Here is a 17,422-nt window from a genome sequence, read left to right as displayed (position 1 = left end):
TTCCCGTGACTGTTTCTGGGAAATACAGGGGGATTTCTGCAAGATAATGTATGTTACCTTATTTCTGCCCTCCACAGCTGCCGTTTGACAAAAACATACACACACTCTCTAATACATTTTCAAATCATGCAAAAACTTCAGCACTGACTTTAAAACCATGAACTGGCCAAAAATAGCTCCAAGGGAAAAAATGAGAAACTGCGGGGGATGATAAAGTTTTATAAATACAACTGTCCTATCATCTGTCAAAAATCTGGTTTACAAAAACAACAACTTCAAACTCCAGTACAACTTTTCAGTAGACCTTTCTCTGCCTCAACACATTTGTACAAAAATACAGTAAATAATGTATTTGGCCATAAAATCTTGCGGGTTTGAAGAATAAACATAGTTTTATTAAAATATTACTCAAGCCAATATTTTGCTGAACTACATGAGTTATTCACAAATTTCACACAATTTCATCTTTAATGAGGATTTATAGACTTATACATAGCTTAGCTAATCTTAGTTGAAGATCATGCTTGCGCTTTGCAAAGAGTTTCTAGAAACATACTAAACCTGCCCACAATGTCATTACCCACCCAGAAAAGCTCAATTTTTCTCCAACATAGTTCATATGGGCTCAAATTCCAAGATGACCCCTAATTTGTCTAACCGTGAACTGCTGAACGTCAAGACTTTCTAAAAACTTCTGTAACCTTTTTCCAGCCTCATGCAACTTTAAATGTTTGGCAGCAGAAAATGTTTTTCACATTCTATTTCTGTTTTGTTTTTTTTACCCAGAATCCCATTCTCGACCTAAATATCAGGTTTCTCTTTATTTGCACATTGACTGACCAGGTTGTTCTCTTTGTTCGTTGAACAAACATCACATTCGCATGAACATTTAAGTGCTCATTGTCACTGCTGCAGATGGTTTGAGTACGCTTCATTATTGAGCTACCTGAGCATTGTACTTTAATGCAGCTGGGACACAATGGCGGAACCGACAGATGTGAGTCAAGAAAAAGAGGCGGGGACTCGGGATTAGTGCGTCTAACCGCACATTTCTATAGAAAAGGCTAGATGGCTTAAGGATCCACTGGTCAGCCATCTTACAACAGAGGACTTTTGTGTTGCGCTGAGTTGTGCTGAATTTTCAAATCACACATTTAAAGAAAAAAAAAAACACGGGATAGTTGTTTGTGTCAATAACTACATCTTTGACGTTTACTTGAAAACACAAGCCGTTCCAGCATCGGTTGTGTTGAGTATTCTACAGTTATATTAAAGACCCTGATCCATCGACTATTATGTGACGTTTAATCGACCAGCTCTGTGTCAAAATGGCCACCCTGTAGCGACGCCGTTTCAGATTGGCTCACAGCGTGCATCTTTATAGTATATATTTATTCTCGTAACATTTATTTTGCCCCGTTGTGCAAATGAGGGCAAACTGTGCATTTGGTTTGATTACAAACATTTTTAGTAGGTCAAGTCAAGAGGGTCCAATGAATAATTTGACATTTCTCTACATCTTAGATGATATTTTAAAAACCACAGTGTGATTGTGAGGAACGATCTGGCTACTTTGCTAGCTGCACGCCCACTCTGCTGTGGGGCACCTTCAATAATTCATAGGGAGAAGGCATTAACTGCTCTACACACTGGCTCCACTTCTCAACCCATCGTACACAGCCAGACTCACTGGATGACTAGTTTGGCATTACTGCAGCCGACCCCCCCAACCGCCCCCCCGCCCCTCCTTGCCTGGCAATCAGGCTGCACACTGCAGCAGAGTTTATAGCTGCAGTGAGCGCTGGGGAAATCTCCCTTCACGCTGCAGCTGGTGCTGCTCGACATCCAACTCTGCCCTCTCTTTGTCCCCGCGCTGCATTTAGCCTGTCCCGCTGTATCCCACTCGGTCAGTCTCCATCCCCCGCCACCCTTCCACTCCTGAAAGTCCCACCACTATGCCTCCCCCAGCCGTCCAGCCCCCACCTCGCTTGTCCTCCATTGCTTTTTTTTTTCTTTCCTCTATGCGCATAATATTGCAGAGCTCAGCGTTCTTCTCCACATGCTCTAAGGCAAAAAAAAAAAAAAAAGGAGGGGGTAGGGGTTTGGGCGGGAGGTGCCCCATTCCAACTAATGAACAGAGCTTATGTTATTGAAGAGCAGCTTGGCCAATCAGGAGGCAGTGCAGGCAAAGACAGCAGGGGAAAAAAGCAGCAGAGCGAGTGGGCAAGAGAAAGGAAAAAAAAAACTGCAGTGTGTGAGTGTGTGTGTAGTTTGTATCCCTCCCCTGAGCAGATCTTTATCAATTTGGGTGCTCCGGTCTCGGGGTGCACTCTGTGTGTGTGTGTGTAGTTAACAGCTGGGCAGAGCAAAGGTGTGTTTGTGAGGCTGTGTTAAGACTCTGTCAAAGTGGAAATAAGAGAAAGTAAGCGGACTGATTGTTTTTCTCTCTATCTCAAAGTGTCTTACGTCCGTGGAGAAGAGCTCTGTGTCCACTGGAAAGCAAGCAGCATTAAAAGGTAAGCGGCTGTTTTGCTTTTTCTTTATGACAGCGTGATGGTTGACTTTTTCAACTTCTTTACTGTTTCAGTTTCTTACTGTATGGATGGGTGTTTTAAAAACAACACTTGACATTTTCAGAATAAAGTCTTTGTAGAGAAGCAGAGGAAAAGGTAGGCGAGAGGTTGGATAGATGGTGGTGGGGGTGGGGGGGGTTATTGTGGGACTCCCTGATGCTGCGAGGCAAGTTTCTGTGCACACGGTTCTCTGGTGCTGCAGTATCCACCTTACATCCTGATTCGAGCTGCCTCATCAGTGCCAGTTTGAGGCATAGGGGTCGAAACTAGCAATTGCTTTGGAAAATGATTTTTTTTCTCAAAGCCTGTTTGGGACCGCAGTAAAGTTTAACATGGTATTGGAGATAAAAGATAGGTTGCATGTTTTACTGGTGAATACGTGTGATTGCTTGCTGTGCTGTGTGTGGCAGATATTGAATGATTTGTTTGGTGTATACGTGCCACAAAAAAACCATCTGAACTGTCAACACAAGAGAGTACTGTTTTCTACATACAGGGGATTACTTTTCTACTTGTCTCGGGACATTCTTTGTCTTGTTCTAGCATCTCTGTGGGTTTCTGATTTCTGACCTTGATGGCTTGTCACAAACATGTCATCTTGAAGATTGGACACTGTCCAGCAGTGGGCACTGTGTGGTTTCTCAGACCCAATCTCTACAGATGTCCTGCTGCAGAACTGGGAGGGGGAGGGTTTTGGTATTTTATAGATTTAGGGTTAAAGTGTTCTGTGTTTACTTGATGATATTAGGACAACACATTCCAGACTCGGGTGTATCATAAAAGTAAGATCTGAAGGCTATTTTAATTGTTTGAGAAGGAGAGCTATCCAGTTTCAGCACCATGGACAGGTCATGATGAGCATCATTGAAATCACAAGAGCTAATTTCTCTTTGCATTTTCCGACTGGTTTGAAATTGCAGTTGGTTTAGCACATCCATCTTTCACGCGGACAAAATATTTAATTATTCATGCACCTTTTTTTTTTTTTTCCCAAGCTCACACAGCATGTACCCGCATGCTCTAAGCTTGAGAACCCCTGGACTGTTTTATCTGCCTTATTCATCACAGAATGTTCCAACACCTTTTCACACTCATCCTGTAATCATCCGAAATCTTCTGCTGCAGCAAAATTGAACTTCAACCTAATAACTTGTGTATTGCGTGTGCTGTGTGTTTAAGCGCTAGCACTTGTGTGCAAACGCTTGAGAAAATATGCCAAACACTCGCTCACTGAATCGACACCGGCGGGGCCATCGTTCTTTTTTAAAATCTCATGGTTGAGAAGATGCAGAGGCTAGCACACATTGCAATGATCATAATGGGATAGGGAGAAGAGACCCCTCACTGATCCCTTGAATTAGCATGCTTTGTAAAAATCGGAGCGCCTCCAACAAGAAGCTTTAAATATCCGTGTCTTGTGATTTACTGCAATTCAAAGCGGCTAAAACATTTGGTTTTACAAAGTTTTAGGCAAAAGTGAAGAGTAAGAACAGACAAAATACGTATATGCTGAAATAACAGTAGCAAACAACATTATGTTGTCAGAGCAAGACGAACAGTTATACACATTAAAAAAAAAAAAGAGTGTGTTTGAAACGTTCTGTCCCAGACAATGTGACAAGACTAGTTCATCCTGGAAAATGATGGTGAGGTCAGCATGAAGTCAGCGAGATGCTCTCCAGTTGGAAACATAAAAGCTTTTAAATTGGAGCAAAAGAGTAAGGTGAAAAGAAAGGCAATGCCTACTCTGGATGTGTATATTATTTGAAAAGACCTTGAAGTAAAGGCAGGAATATGCAATTCATACATTCATAAACATAGCCAAATATTGTTAGTCTATTTGTGCACAGTAGTCGAGGATGCTTAAAATCATTCAGAATATTGAGAAAATGTGACCAAAACAGCAAATAAGCAACGTTTAAAGCAGAAGGGAAGGTGAATATATGCGAGAGAGATGGAAGACATGTTCAAAGGGAGAGTAGAGAGTGGGTGTGCATAGCGGAGCTCGGAGCACTGCAGCACATTGCGGTGCCCAGCCCCCGCTGCGTTCTCTGCTCGCCATCCGGTTCCATGCGCTGAAGAGACCCCTGCAGCAGCAGCAGACATGCACAGCGTAGCAGGAAGAGCTTTGCACGGCTCCATTTTTAAAATAGCCATCACTGTTTTCTATTTGCTTGTTTTTAATTTTCTTTTAAGAAAAGCCCGTTAGCGTTTTGTCATGTAGTAAACGGGAGTAGCCCCCCCACCTCCCCTGGATTATGTAAGCGTGTAACACTTTCACCCAATACCAGCTGAATGATCCATCCCACTTTCCCTGGACATGTTTTTCTCATTAGCAACATCTGCCTCACAGTTTGCTTTTTGTTCCACAGGTGACATCTTTGCAAACACGGACAGGCAATTTATTGAACGCGCTCCAAAAGCCCTTGCAAACAACATTAACCCTTTCAAAGCAGGCCACTAATTGGACATTTTGATAGGAAAACCCCGTGTAGCAAATTAGAAATAATGATCCACGGCGACCCTCGTCACAGGCGGGATTGCATGAAAAATAGCTGTTAATTTAATTAAATTTTATTTAATTTAATTTTATTTCATTTCAAGTCAGGCATTGTTCGTGGATGGTTTACGCACAAATGCCACACATTGAAGTTCTGTGGGATTAATTGTACAATTTTTTTGGCAGGGCAAGAACGCACCAATGGAAGCGCACAAAACACATGCATGACGATGTGAAATGAATCATAATCATGTCAAAGCTCGAGGAAACGGCTGAGATCTTGTTTCCGCTTCCTTAATCAGCTGCCACGTTTGCATCCAACTGCCTGCCCGGGGGCTGGAACGACGGCCGTGCGCTGCGTGAGAGCTTCCCTCGTTATATCTCCTTTCTGCTTTCCCTCTATTTGCGGATCTCACATCGCGTCGTGTGCACTTGATCTGCTCAAGGTCCAGTCGCGTTTGACGCCCTTCGAAGTTACCAATTGACTTAAATCTAATGCGCATCGGCGGAGAGATGTTGTTAAGGGATATTAAGGACAATACATCACACTTTGTTTTGCCACTGATTTGCACGAAAGCAACAGCATGCCCGAAGGGGGAATAAAAAAAGCAAAAATAGATGGAGCTAGTTAATCACAGCAGAAGGAGGATATGGTTTAATTTCCAGAAGGATTATCTACGAAGATGATGGAGTGAGTGAGAAGGGGCGGGGCATACATGACCTAAAAGGCCAATTTAAAAAAAAGGATTATTATTATTTTATTTAAATATATAAATGAATATATGTTTAAATATTTAAATTGTTAAATATTTAAATATTTACTTTAATCGTCATTTTTTGTGACAAAACATGGCTTATTTTACTCTGTCTACAAATGTATAAGTTGCCATTGCAGGAAATTCAAATGTATCAGATGTTCAAATTGAATGTGTTCATAATGTATGGAGAGGAATCAGTTGAGGATATTGTGCAGAAGAGCTGCAGCAAGGTTTGGGAGTGCTGCATTGAGCTGCATAATTAATGTTTAGGGGCGGAGCTATAGGCAGTGATAACTTCCCATGAAGAGCAAGCAGCTGCAATACTGCTCGAGCAGAACCAGTTTGTTGTTTCCGATCAAAGCGGTGTGAGCACACACAGAGAAATATCGCTGCCAGACCGGGGTTGCACCAGCCTTCCTTTCTATCTCGTGTTTCCATCCCATCTGGTCCCTTGGCCCTCCTAGCTAGTCACCCCAATGAGCCCGGTATCGGGGCCAAATACTTCAATGCTCCTGCAACTCAGTTAATCATCTCATTTGTATCCAAACACCTTATAGCCTGACGCATCTGGTGCAACTTACCCAGCTGAGGTGGACCATCAGTGAGGAGGAGGTGTGGCTTGCCTCTGCAGCATAGTGTTATATTTAGTCGTTTTCTTGACAGAATCTAGGTTGTTGTGTGCTGTTTACAAGAGTGGCTGGTTATAAGAATACACGCAAGGAGCTCTTCAAGCAATGTGCCCACTAATGTGCTCAGGTGCATGCATGTGGGAAGGAGAGGCCTTCAAGCTCTTGTGAAGATTGCTCTTAAATCTAAATAAATATATCCTATTGTGGCTGTATGAAATGTTTTCAGACTTTGATATGTATGAGTGTGTTACCCGTCAGTGCTGTCAGAGCTCAGAGATGGCTTCTCTCCCTCAGCTATATTACTTAGCTGGAACCCTTTGCATTGTGATGAATTGCTTTCATCTCTGTCACCTAACCTCATCAGATCAAGGCTCGACCTCTTCAGACATCCAGTCAGCGAAGCCTTGCATAAATTGAAAGGGGGTGTTTCAATGTTTCGACCCAAGAATGTGCCGATTTTTTATGTGAAAGAACAACACAGGTTTACTGCCAAGCGTGCGGGTTTGTCCTTGTCCTGAGGAAGCTTCTGTTATATCGCTAAGGTTTTTTACACACAACAAGAAAAGCTTTCATTGGTATCTTTTGAATTTTGTCCACGATTAATGCTGGCTGAATAAATTCAATTCAAAAGCAGCATTGGTGGAAATTTATTTGGCCTACCACCAGTGCACTGATAGGTTACCTGTCCATGTCCATGTTTTAAATTTCCCTTTATTCAACGTAAACGTCTCATTGAAACTATTGTACAAAAGGAATTATTTGGTAATGTTGTTTGCTGGGAACCAACGAGCATCTGTGAGCTATGACGCTTTTATTTGATCTTGAACCAAATGGCTGAATGGTCTCCTGTTATCTATTAGTGAACCGCCGTGAATGCCGGTATAGGTCACTGATTAGAAAAAGAAGAGATAGAGATATTGAGAAGGTGCACAGCATGAATGCCGCTTCTTTTCTTTTTTGAATACGTAAAGACCACAATGCTGGTGAAGGACACATCATACGCAAGGAAAACATATATAGGGGCTCTTACAGTCATTCACCTATGTACATCTTTAGTGGTTGTGCTAAAAGATATGAAAGAATGGCAAATAAAAGAGAGATTTCTCCAGAGATTGAGAAGAAAAGGAGATTCACACTGTTCCTTCCATCGATCACAATGAGGAACAAGAGGTTACTGGCCAACAAAACCGACAAAGTCAATTTTATAAACCAGTATGTGCCAGACAATTATTACACTGCTCTGATCCCCAGAAGCAAGCAAAATACAACACGGAACTGAGTTTTGTAAATATGACATAAATCCTTCTTGTGACTGGCTACAAAATGGCATTGCTGAATCAGCGCTTTTTGCAGCGATAACGTTTGTGATTATTTTTTTTTTGGGAATATTTTTCCCCAGTTCCAGAACACACAAAAAAGCTGTGTGTCAAATTTGCATGTTTGGCAAACTCAATATGTACTTTGAGCTAAGTCCCAGAAGGCTTTCCAATCATAACATTGATTTGTTTTTAAAATCAACTCAGGGTTTACATGGCCTAGGTTTAATCACACAATGTACTTTTGAAAATGTTTCTCTTCACTCATGATATCAGCAGCCTTGCAGTCTTTATTGTCCAATTGTCCTCAGCACACTCAAACAAAAAGAAAATAAACCCAGCACGTAATTAGCTTGCTTAATGATCACTGAGTGAAAGAGACAAGACGACTTAACTGAGAAATAAGAAGGTAACCGCAAGTTTGTTGACATATTAGCAGTCTCAGTAGTACGCCTGTGCAACGACAAACATCCAGATAGCTAATAATGAAGGGATAGAAGCTATTATGTCTTTGTCAGACACAGATCATTAGTCAGGTTAGATCAAATCTTCTCGAAGGTACCATGGAGAGCTGACTTAACTGATGTTCTATTAAGCAAGTGAAACACTGCGAAAGCTGAATCCATGGCTCTGTCAACGATTAGTAGAATGTCAGCCAGCCCTTAGCCAAAGAAAGAAGCTCTTGCATTATTAAATACAGAACATTTTGTGTCAAGAGAAGGTTCAGCTTTGAACACCAAATGAATACTAAGGACCAAAAACAGGAAATGGATCATCATGAGTACATGCGTGTCCTTCAATAATTACATTTTTTTTATGCAAAACAGCAGCGCCCAATTAAATATTTCATTTCCTCTGGTGAAGGATGGATATAGGAACGTCACACAGGCTACATTCTGGGAAATTACTTTGTCAAATATGACTCGAAAATATAATACAGTAAAGCCAGAGACCCCAAACGTTTCGGGTTTTTGTTCTGGTATGGCTTGGCCAGCTTCGTATGACAACGGCATAATGTCAAAGCTTGCAAGCGCATTTTCTTCACCAGCATTTCATCTGCACTAGAGTTGTGATTCACACCGAGACTCAACTTAAGCTTAAAGATCAATGTTCCAATGTTCTGACAAGGAGCAGATGGTGCTCTGTTTGGTGATTTACCGCTGCATTGCCAGGGGTGCGCTTCTCTCTGGCAACCCTTCTCCTCCTCAATAACTATTCAGGATTTCACATCATGTCGCTGGATGGTGCGAAAAGAGTGATTTCTTTTTTTTTGTCAAGGTTGTGTGCTTTTTGATTGTTAAGGCATTAGCTTTCATCCGCTTCGGCTTACTAAAGAAGTGATGATGAGTTGAAGAAAAGAATAAGCTTACGGTGGCCGATAACCACCTGTGGTGCCGTATAAATGATGAGGAAGAATTCTTTTTGACATGTTTCTTAGTTTGCTGTTGCAAAATAAAAAAATCAAAGCACTGTTGGATGAACTACACCGTTGGGTAGTATCGTTGTTTTTGTCACTGTGATAGCAAGCCAATATTCTGCAAGAGAATGGTTCCGACAGTGTAAATTTGGCCAGAAATGGAGGTGCTGCACACTCCTTAATGTTGTTTACTGCATATGCACACACACACACACACACACACACACACACACACACACACACACACACACACACACACACGCACACGCACACGCACACGCACACACACACACACACACACACACACACACGCGCACACTAATTCATGCCTGAGTTTGTGATGGCTTTCACAAAAATTCTTTCACATTCCTCTATGGATGGGACTTGTTTGGATGGATTGTTGATACCTCTGGTTTGGTCTCAGCCGTGAGATTAAGAGTAATTACTATATATTAACATTTGTTAGTTGTATTGTGTCATTACTAAGCTTTGGGAATGGATGACAAATTCTCTAATTGCCTGTCAATTAAGGAGCCATTATTTAATGGTTGAATAGTCATTTGGGAGGGAAAAGACTCATTTGGAAACCACTGACACTAATGAATGATTCTGAATAAAATGATACTAATTGTTATAATCAAAATGCCTTTTAAAAGCACAGTTTTAGTTTGAATGGTTATGGTGATGGATTTTTTTTTGTATCCATGTAGCAACAAAAAAAAGGACACCCTTAATCATTGGTTGAATGAGTGTCATTCATTGCAATGGGTTGTGTCAACCTTTATTTCATGTTTTCAACTAATTATAAAATACAGAATGAACTTTCACAATACATCAATTTAAAACTCATCCCCTACTTGGTTTTAGCTGCAGTTTTTTTTTTTTTTTATGATGAATGGGTCTACACCTGTCTAGCTCCTGTAAAGGATTTTGGTTGGTGTTGATTAAGCTGTCGCACGCAATAATCATCGTTTAAATTTCTTTTTAAATTGTTTGCTATACACTGGATGTAGCTTTTTATCACAAGGATAAGAGATAATATCATTCTAGGCCAGAAGATCATGATAACCAATTCTCACTTTTCAGCCTGGGACTAAGCAAGATTTAGTGTTTGTCATTAATAAAAGACAGCAGTATTTTTCTGCGTAGTATTTTGTGCCGAAACACAGTTGCCTTCGCAAAAGCATCGATTGCTCTTGTCTTCTCTTCGCTTCGCTTCATTGATCCGTGATTCCGAGGCTACACGAGGGCAGGTGATAACGCACTTGAATGTGGGACCTGGGGTTGTGGCAGCATCCTTAAAGCACAGCCTCCCATTTCTCACAGAAACATTGCCTCGTTCCTTTTGCACTGCATTAATTCTGCAGCACTGGACATGTAGCACCCCCAGAAAAATATATGCTACAAAGTGTCATGTTTTTAAGGCATCTGAGACAGTAAATCCAAGGAATGTGCTTATGTTTAAATTTAAATCAGGGAGGCATGTGTGCATTAAATTGCATTACGTTACCTTTCTACCCTCTTCCCTGTGCTCGTATGCTTCAGAGGGCATTGGCTAATTTAGGACTTAATGAGTGCTTAATTGAAAACACATCTCTGTCTACTGTACCGTAGATATGAGTTAAATATTGCAACGGTGTAGGTCAGCTCACTCAGAAGAACTCTCTTAATTCATAAGGTTCAAAAGTAACCAGTTCTTTAAGGAACAGAGTAACTACAGTTGTCATCTACAAAGCATGTGAGCAATCATGATAGAAATTAAACAACCTATTAAAGCCACAAGTATTTGTAATTAAATCCAGCATGTTGTGGCTCATGCAGTGTGAGAGACAGAAAGCCGTTAATGCACTGAGACCGACATAATTATGCAACAACAAGAGTCACTTTTAATGTGGCACAAGTGTAGCTCATCACGAGGAGTGAGCTGTCACCCTCAATTTGCGTTGGACCGGTGGCGCCGTGCTTTCCTCATATTTGGGCCTCGTGATGGATTTCTCGGACAACGTGAAGGTTAAACGACCCCCACGAGGAGACGCTTGGCTCGTCACATGCGGCTTGTCGTTTGTCCTACAATACCTTTGACCAAATTATGCAGAGCCAAAAGAAAGTCCCTCTTGTGCCTCCTTAGTGTCCCTTTCTGGCCTCATACTGTTTGGAGGCTTGCTGATGTGTCGCTTGCAGGCAGTATGGGTGAATGCTTGTCTGTCTCTATACTGTATGTGCTCAGATTGTGATTGACCGACAACCAGTGGAGGGTGTCATCTGACTTTTGCCCAAAGTCAGCTGGGATAGACTCCAGTACTCCTCGTGAACCCAAACAAGATAATTGGTGTTGGAAATGGATGGCGAGACAATCACAAAACAGTGGTGAATATTCTTTCCCAATACCTCTTTGTATTTGATTCGACTAACATACGTCATAATGTGCAGCATTTAGTTTGATTCATATAATAGCTTCTGTTTTTAAGAAAAATCTTGGAAAACAATGGTAGAGTCGATATAGGGTCTTTTCTAACCACGACATGTGCAGTAGCCTATGCGATTGATTATGTTGCGTCAGACACTCTGAAAAAAAAAAGGGCATTACTGCAATCAATTTGACATTATACCGTATGTAATGTTAGACTCCTGGGCTGTTTATTGATTTCCTCCAACTCGTTTGCATTACAGACAAGGAGAGCTATTATATGGATTTTAGGGTTCCGGCTCATTTGCATTGGTCTTTGCCTAAATTTCATAAACATGGTTCTTTTAGAATTATAAACTCTATGCAACTTGTTATGATACAAAGGATATATCTGTACATATGTATACATTACAACTCTATATAGCTCCATGCATGTTTTTTGAAGGTTTATAACTTACCATAACGTTGGTGTTAATTTTTATTAGCATGTCTGCCTTTTACCGCATTTGACTAACGGATGGATTGTTTTGCCAGTTTTGCATGGAACAACAGCTTGAAGGGACAGAGGGACGAATTAACATTTTTTAGTGAGAACATTATTTGTCTTACAAGTAGTTGTCAAGTATCCTAACAGATAGTCTTTAATGTAACAATGAGAACATGTGAACAATTGTTTTTATGTCTTAAAAAATACTTACTTTTAATTGACTTCCAATTTCATGTTTTTATTTTTTATTTCCTATATTTCTTTTCCCCCAATTTTAGTTTTTGTGAATTAATTATCTTTTGTTAACTTCAATAACCTCGGTAGGCATGATTGCTAAAAGGAAAAAAATGAGTTTTAGATTCCATTACTGCTACTTCTTATCTACCTGATTCCATAGTGATTCTCATTGAGCAGGGAATGAACTATATCTTGAAAATTATATTCATATTAATAGTATTAAAATACGCAGAAAAGCGTACTTCACAACTAACAACAAACTAGGTCAAAGTATACAGGTCTCAAAGTAAGTCTGATAAAGACAATGATATGTAGTATCTCAAATACAACCAGCAAAGTCTTCTGGATCGATCATGCAGGCGTTATTCTCTTGTTTTGGGGCTAAAACGGGGCCCAGTGATGGACTTGAACCCCTGGCATGGGTGGCCCACCCCCACTTTTTGAGATCTGAGTGTCGTCAATTTCAGTCCACAGCAGATGGCAGTACTGGACAAAATGGCAGCCATCTGAGGTGGAGTTCTTTGCTTAATTTCTAATCCACAAACAAAATATGAATCTGAATACCGTGTTTAAACTAGTGGGATTAGGCAACATAGAGAACATATTAAGTCAATGAAAATGAATTGTTGTTATTATCATCATCATCATCATTATTATTATTATCATTATGATTATCATTATAACCTCATTAGTTGTAAAAATATGTTGACCAGTGTAATTTGGGTATGTTGGGGGGGCTCTACTGAATGAGTGATTACTACTGATACTACTAATACTAATACTACTGACTACCGAGTGATTGGTTGGAAACAAGAAAGCAAAATATGAGAACAAATTTCTTGTTCTCGTCACCTTTGTTGCCGGCCAGTATAAAAAGTAATTATTTCATTACAATGCAGGGCCTTGACAAATATAAATTTTAGTCAATGCAATGGGGCCGCTAAAAATTGGATTGCTATAGTTTGGACACCATTGCTTTAAAGTGCATAACCCTACCCCCTGCAATAATCAGACTTGAAAATTGTTTAGAACCAGAATCGAAACGAGGAAGTGGAACTAATATCGCTCAAATTCAACCAACGCTGCTCTGTATGGTGTATTAACCTGATTCGGCAGCTGTGTTTTGGGGCCACGAATAAATTCTTATTCAGGGCCATCAAAATTTATACATCAACGGTTGTTGACATTGTGGTTCACATTTCTATCCTTTATAAACTCTAATTATACATCATGGTGAAAGAGAAAATGGACTTGGTAATGATGGAACATCAAGCTTACAGGGACTTGTGATGAAAGTAGGAGTGCTCACGCAACATTCTGCATCCTTTTAGCTGGATTGGGATGGTTCTATGATGGGATCGCATGAAACACTATCATGAAAATGTATCCAGAAGAAGTCACGTATGGGTTACTGCTCTTCCCGTAACCATAGCCACTGTATCATGATTGCAAAAGTCGGACAAGTGCTTTTTAAGACTTTATCTCTTGTGTCAGTACTGTGTGTATCAGCGTGTAAAAGAAGTGTCATCAATTGTTGGTTTGTGCTGACTGTAAAAGACTCCCACAGTCAACAATCTGTCATGTTGGCAACTACCATTATGCTCTTTAGCTCACTCACGACACTCTAGGAGGCTCTTCAGGCTAACCGTACAATTAGTTGTTTGCTTAATATTTCCAATATTTATGTATATCTCGAATTGGCTCGATTAAGCTACACATCCCAAGCTTACCTTTAATAGGCAGAACAAATGAGCTATTATTGGCCCACATACGTGTCCATATTTATGGGTGTCTGTAAAATGATGACAGGGCTGCTTCTTAAATGTGTTCGCCTAGCTGCCTCCTGGCTCCATGTTAAACCCCTGCATTGCAGCACTGCCAGTGGGATTTCAGCAAGCCCCCCCCCCCCCCCCCCCCCCACCCCAACTCATCGTCGTCACAATAGAGAGATTAAATTTGGGCCACATCCCTCCCATTTGGAAAACACCCACTCTCACACGTGCACATTTCCTCGTGCTCATATTAACACTGCAGAGGATCCACACTAGTCTCTTGTGGTCTACCCCTTCTCTTAACACACATACACACATGAATGCTTTTCCCTGTCACGGAAAGCCACGTGTCGTAGAGACAGATGCCGACAGAGCCAGAGAAAGAGAAAAAAAGACAACACGGGGGTCCTGAGGGGCTAAAGAAATTCAAGTGCTGGCTGAGAAGCTGAACAGTAATCTTGGTGAAGAATAGAGAGGACCTGTCATTTGAAGCGTGGCACTTTAAGGTTTCATTTAAGAAGCAACACACATCCGCAGCATAAAAGTTAATGCAGGCAATCCAAATGTCGAAGAAAGCACTTCCTGCCCAGAAAAAAAACACCTTTTGTATACACCTTCAAAAAGTCATGAATGCTGTACATATGTGCAAGGCAAGTCTGCAATGACTAAAAGATTTAAATTCTTCTTGTCCGTATATTTGACTAGATATGTTTTCAGCTGCCACCAGTATATGGTGTGGGCAGTAATTGACCTGTGATGACTGAAGAAGAGTTGGACAAACATCTCTAGTACTAATAATACACCTAGGGTGCTTTGAAGTAAAACAATCGAATTCATACTTAACAATGGCAAGTGCATCAGGGAAATAGTGGGTAGGATCATTTGAAGCACTCTCCACTAACGTTAATTGTGACATTTGTTCTAACCCAACATAAAACAAGTTTCGGCCGATCCATCAGTATTAAAGACCAGGACAACAAATCCAACTCGCCATTACGCTGAACGTAGTGAGTCGTAATTAGAGGGAGCCGTGTGATTATTTCTTTTCAACAAGCCAGTCTCATCTTGGGCTAATGAGAGACAATGACATCCAAAGTGTGTCACTCACTCTATGTCCAGTCGACTCTGTAATTTTGTTTAGGTTGTCGTCATTGGAGAAAATCCAGCTTCAGGATATTGAAAACGGAAGTATGATATCAGTTTTGAAGGCTTCATTGTCTCATATGTGAGCCTGTCACCACATATTACACAACGTGCGTTTACTGCGTGAGAAACATTTGTAGTGATAAACCCATATTGTAAATTGGACTGCTGGTATTGTCTTTTAAATGCAGACTTTTGTAATTACTTGGAAGCAGTAGGTTCTTCTTCTTCATCTGGTCTTTTCTGTCATATTTTTTTTTTTGTATCCTATCAGGACCAGGCAGATACGTCCATTTTTTCAAAATAGAATTGCCTTCAGACTCCGATTCACACTCAAATATTTTCGTTCAGTCTCTTTGTGAAGCCCGCAAGCAAATGGTTCCGTTCCGTCGCCCGGTGGTTGTGGGCAGTTGATCTGGGATTGCATATAGGTGATACACTTTTATTTATCATCATCTGACCTACAAACCACGTAAGCTTAGGAATCTGATCTTGTGGTGGATTATTAGAAAATGACATGATATCTCCTGGACCAGACACACTTTATTATTAATCAACAAGGATTTCACACATGGATGAATTGTTCTATTCCTACTTTCCATGACCTTGTGCTTGAGCTCAGCAGTGTTCATTTTGAGTGCTTCACACAAAGGCTAGTAATGTATATCAAGCGCTTTCATTAAATTTCATTTGGCTTCTCCAGTAAATTGATCAGTGTCCTTTAGCATCACAAATAGGAAGGGGAACGATCCAATTATGGTAACCAAGCAATTCCATTTTACCTGATTGTATCTGGGAATCAGCCAATCAGAGCCAGTCGCCCCTGTCATGAAGCCAATTTACAATTTTCCAAGCCATGTTTTGGACTTTATATTTTTTCCTCATCTGGTGAAATGAGATTTTTGAAGTAGCTTTAATAGCATACTCTACATGATAAATATTATACCATCTGTCGTGACGATAGTTTTTCTTCATGGCAGGCATTTATTTAAAAACAATATTGGTTGGAAATGTTTTCTGTTTGACCTTTTGTATATAAAAAAAAAAAAATCCAGTAGTCATTCTCATGAGAGTGTTCCATTGTAAAGGAGCGTTAAAATCGCTGCCACAGCCGACGCTCAGCTGAATGCAGACGAATCCCGCTGACATTTTCACAGCATTTCTCTGGAGGACTGCAGGTATGTCACGTGTCAGAGCCACACCTGTCTTATGTCTATTTAGTAATATTATTCATCCAAAATCCACAGGAACTATTGTGTATTTTTTACAATCCTGCTTTCAGTCTCAGCAGGATCCTCCGAGGGTCATTACCTTTTGTTTCCACTGTCATTTTATGTAGTCGCAGACTATTACGTGTAATGTCCACTATCAGAGAAGATGCTGCAAAATCAAACAACAATGCCCCCGAGTGATTCTCTCTGTCTTACTAATGCTCTATAAATAGACTGTAGTGTCGTTTTTCTTCCATAACCTCTGGTGATCAACAGTGACGTTATCAATTCTTACAGAAGCTCATTTGCCTCCATCTATCTGGCTTACACAATACTTGTAGCCCCATTTTGGACTGCTTGGTTTGCTATGTATTTATGGTGAAATAATGCAATTTACCTGGTTTTGTGAACCCCACCTTTTTTTTCTCTGGACAGTATATGCCCTAATCGTACTGTACTTAGGTTAAATACTTTACTAGGGTTGGTTATTTTCTTTATTCTTTTTTAGACCACTGCATGTAAGGTTCTCTGTGGTGCACGTGGGGATCCGACGGAAAAAACAAAAACAAAACACCAGATCTAACAGATTGACCTTCAGGCAATTGACAGTTTTCAATAGTGCGAGCTGATTTCTTGTCTTGGCATGCACAAATTGAACTTACTTATCTACGCCCTTGGATGTATTTCAAGTGACAATTACAATGAAGCAATTAAGCCCAGCGAGTCATGAAATGAATGGTTTACCAACGTGAAAAAGAGAGCCAAGGTTCTGCACAAGAGCAGTTGAATTGGGCTCATTATAAATTATGTCCCCTCGTGGCAGCCAACGGTCACAAGCAGTAGATAGCTTCTGGAAACTTTGACAATATGTTGTTGTTGTCTTTAAACATGTGACAATAGTTGAAGGAATATGAAAAAAAAACCCTCAGAAGATGTAGTAATGCAATGTTTTAAACTTACAGTATATGCTCC

The sequence above is a fragment of the Syngnathus leptorhynchus genome, chromosome 1 (assembly GCF_054491065.1).
Source record: "Syngnathus leptorhynchus isolate UIUO chromosome 1, UIUO_Slep, whole genome shotgun sequence".
Classification (NCBI taxonomy): Eukaryota; Metazoa; Chordata; class Actinopteri; order Syngnathiformes; family Syngnathidae; genus Syngnathus; species Syngnathus leptorhynchus.
Note: the sequence above shows the minus strand (reverse complement) of the source record.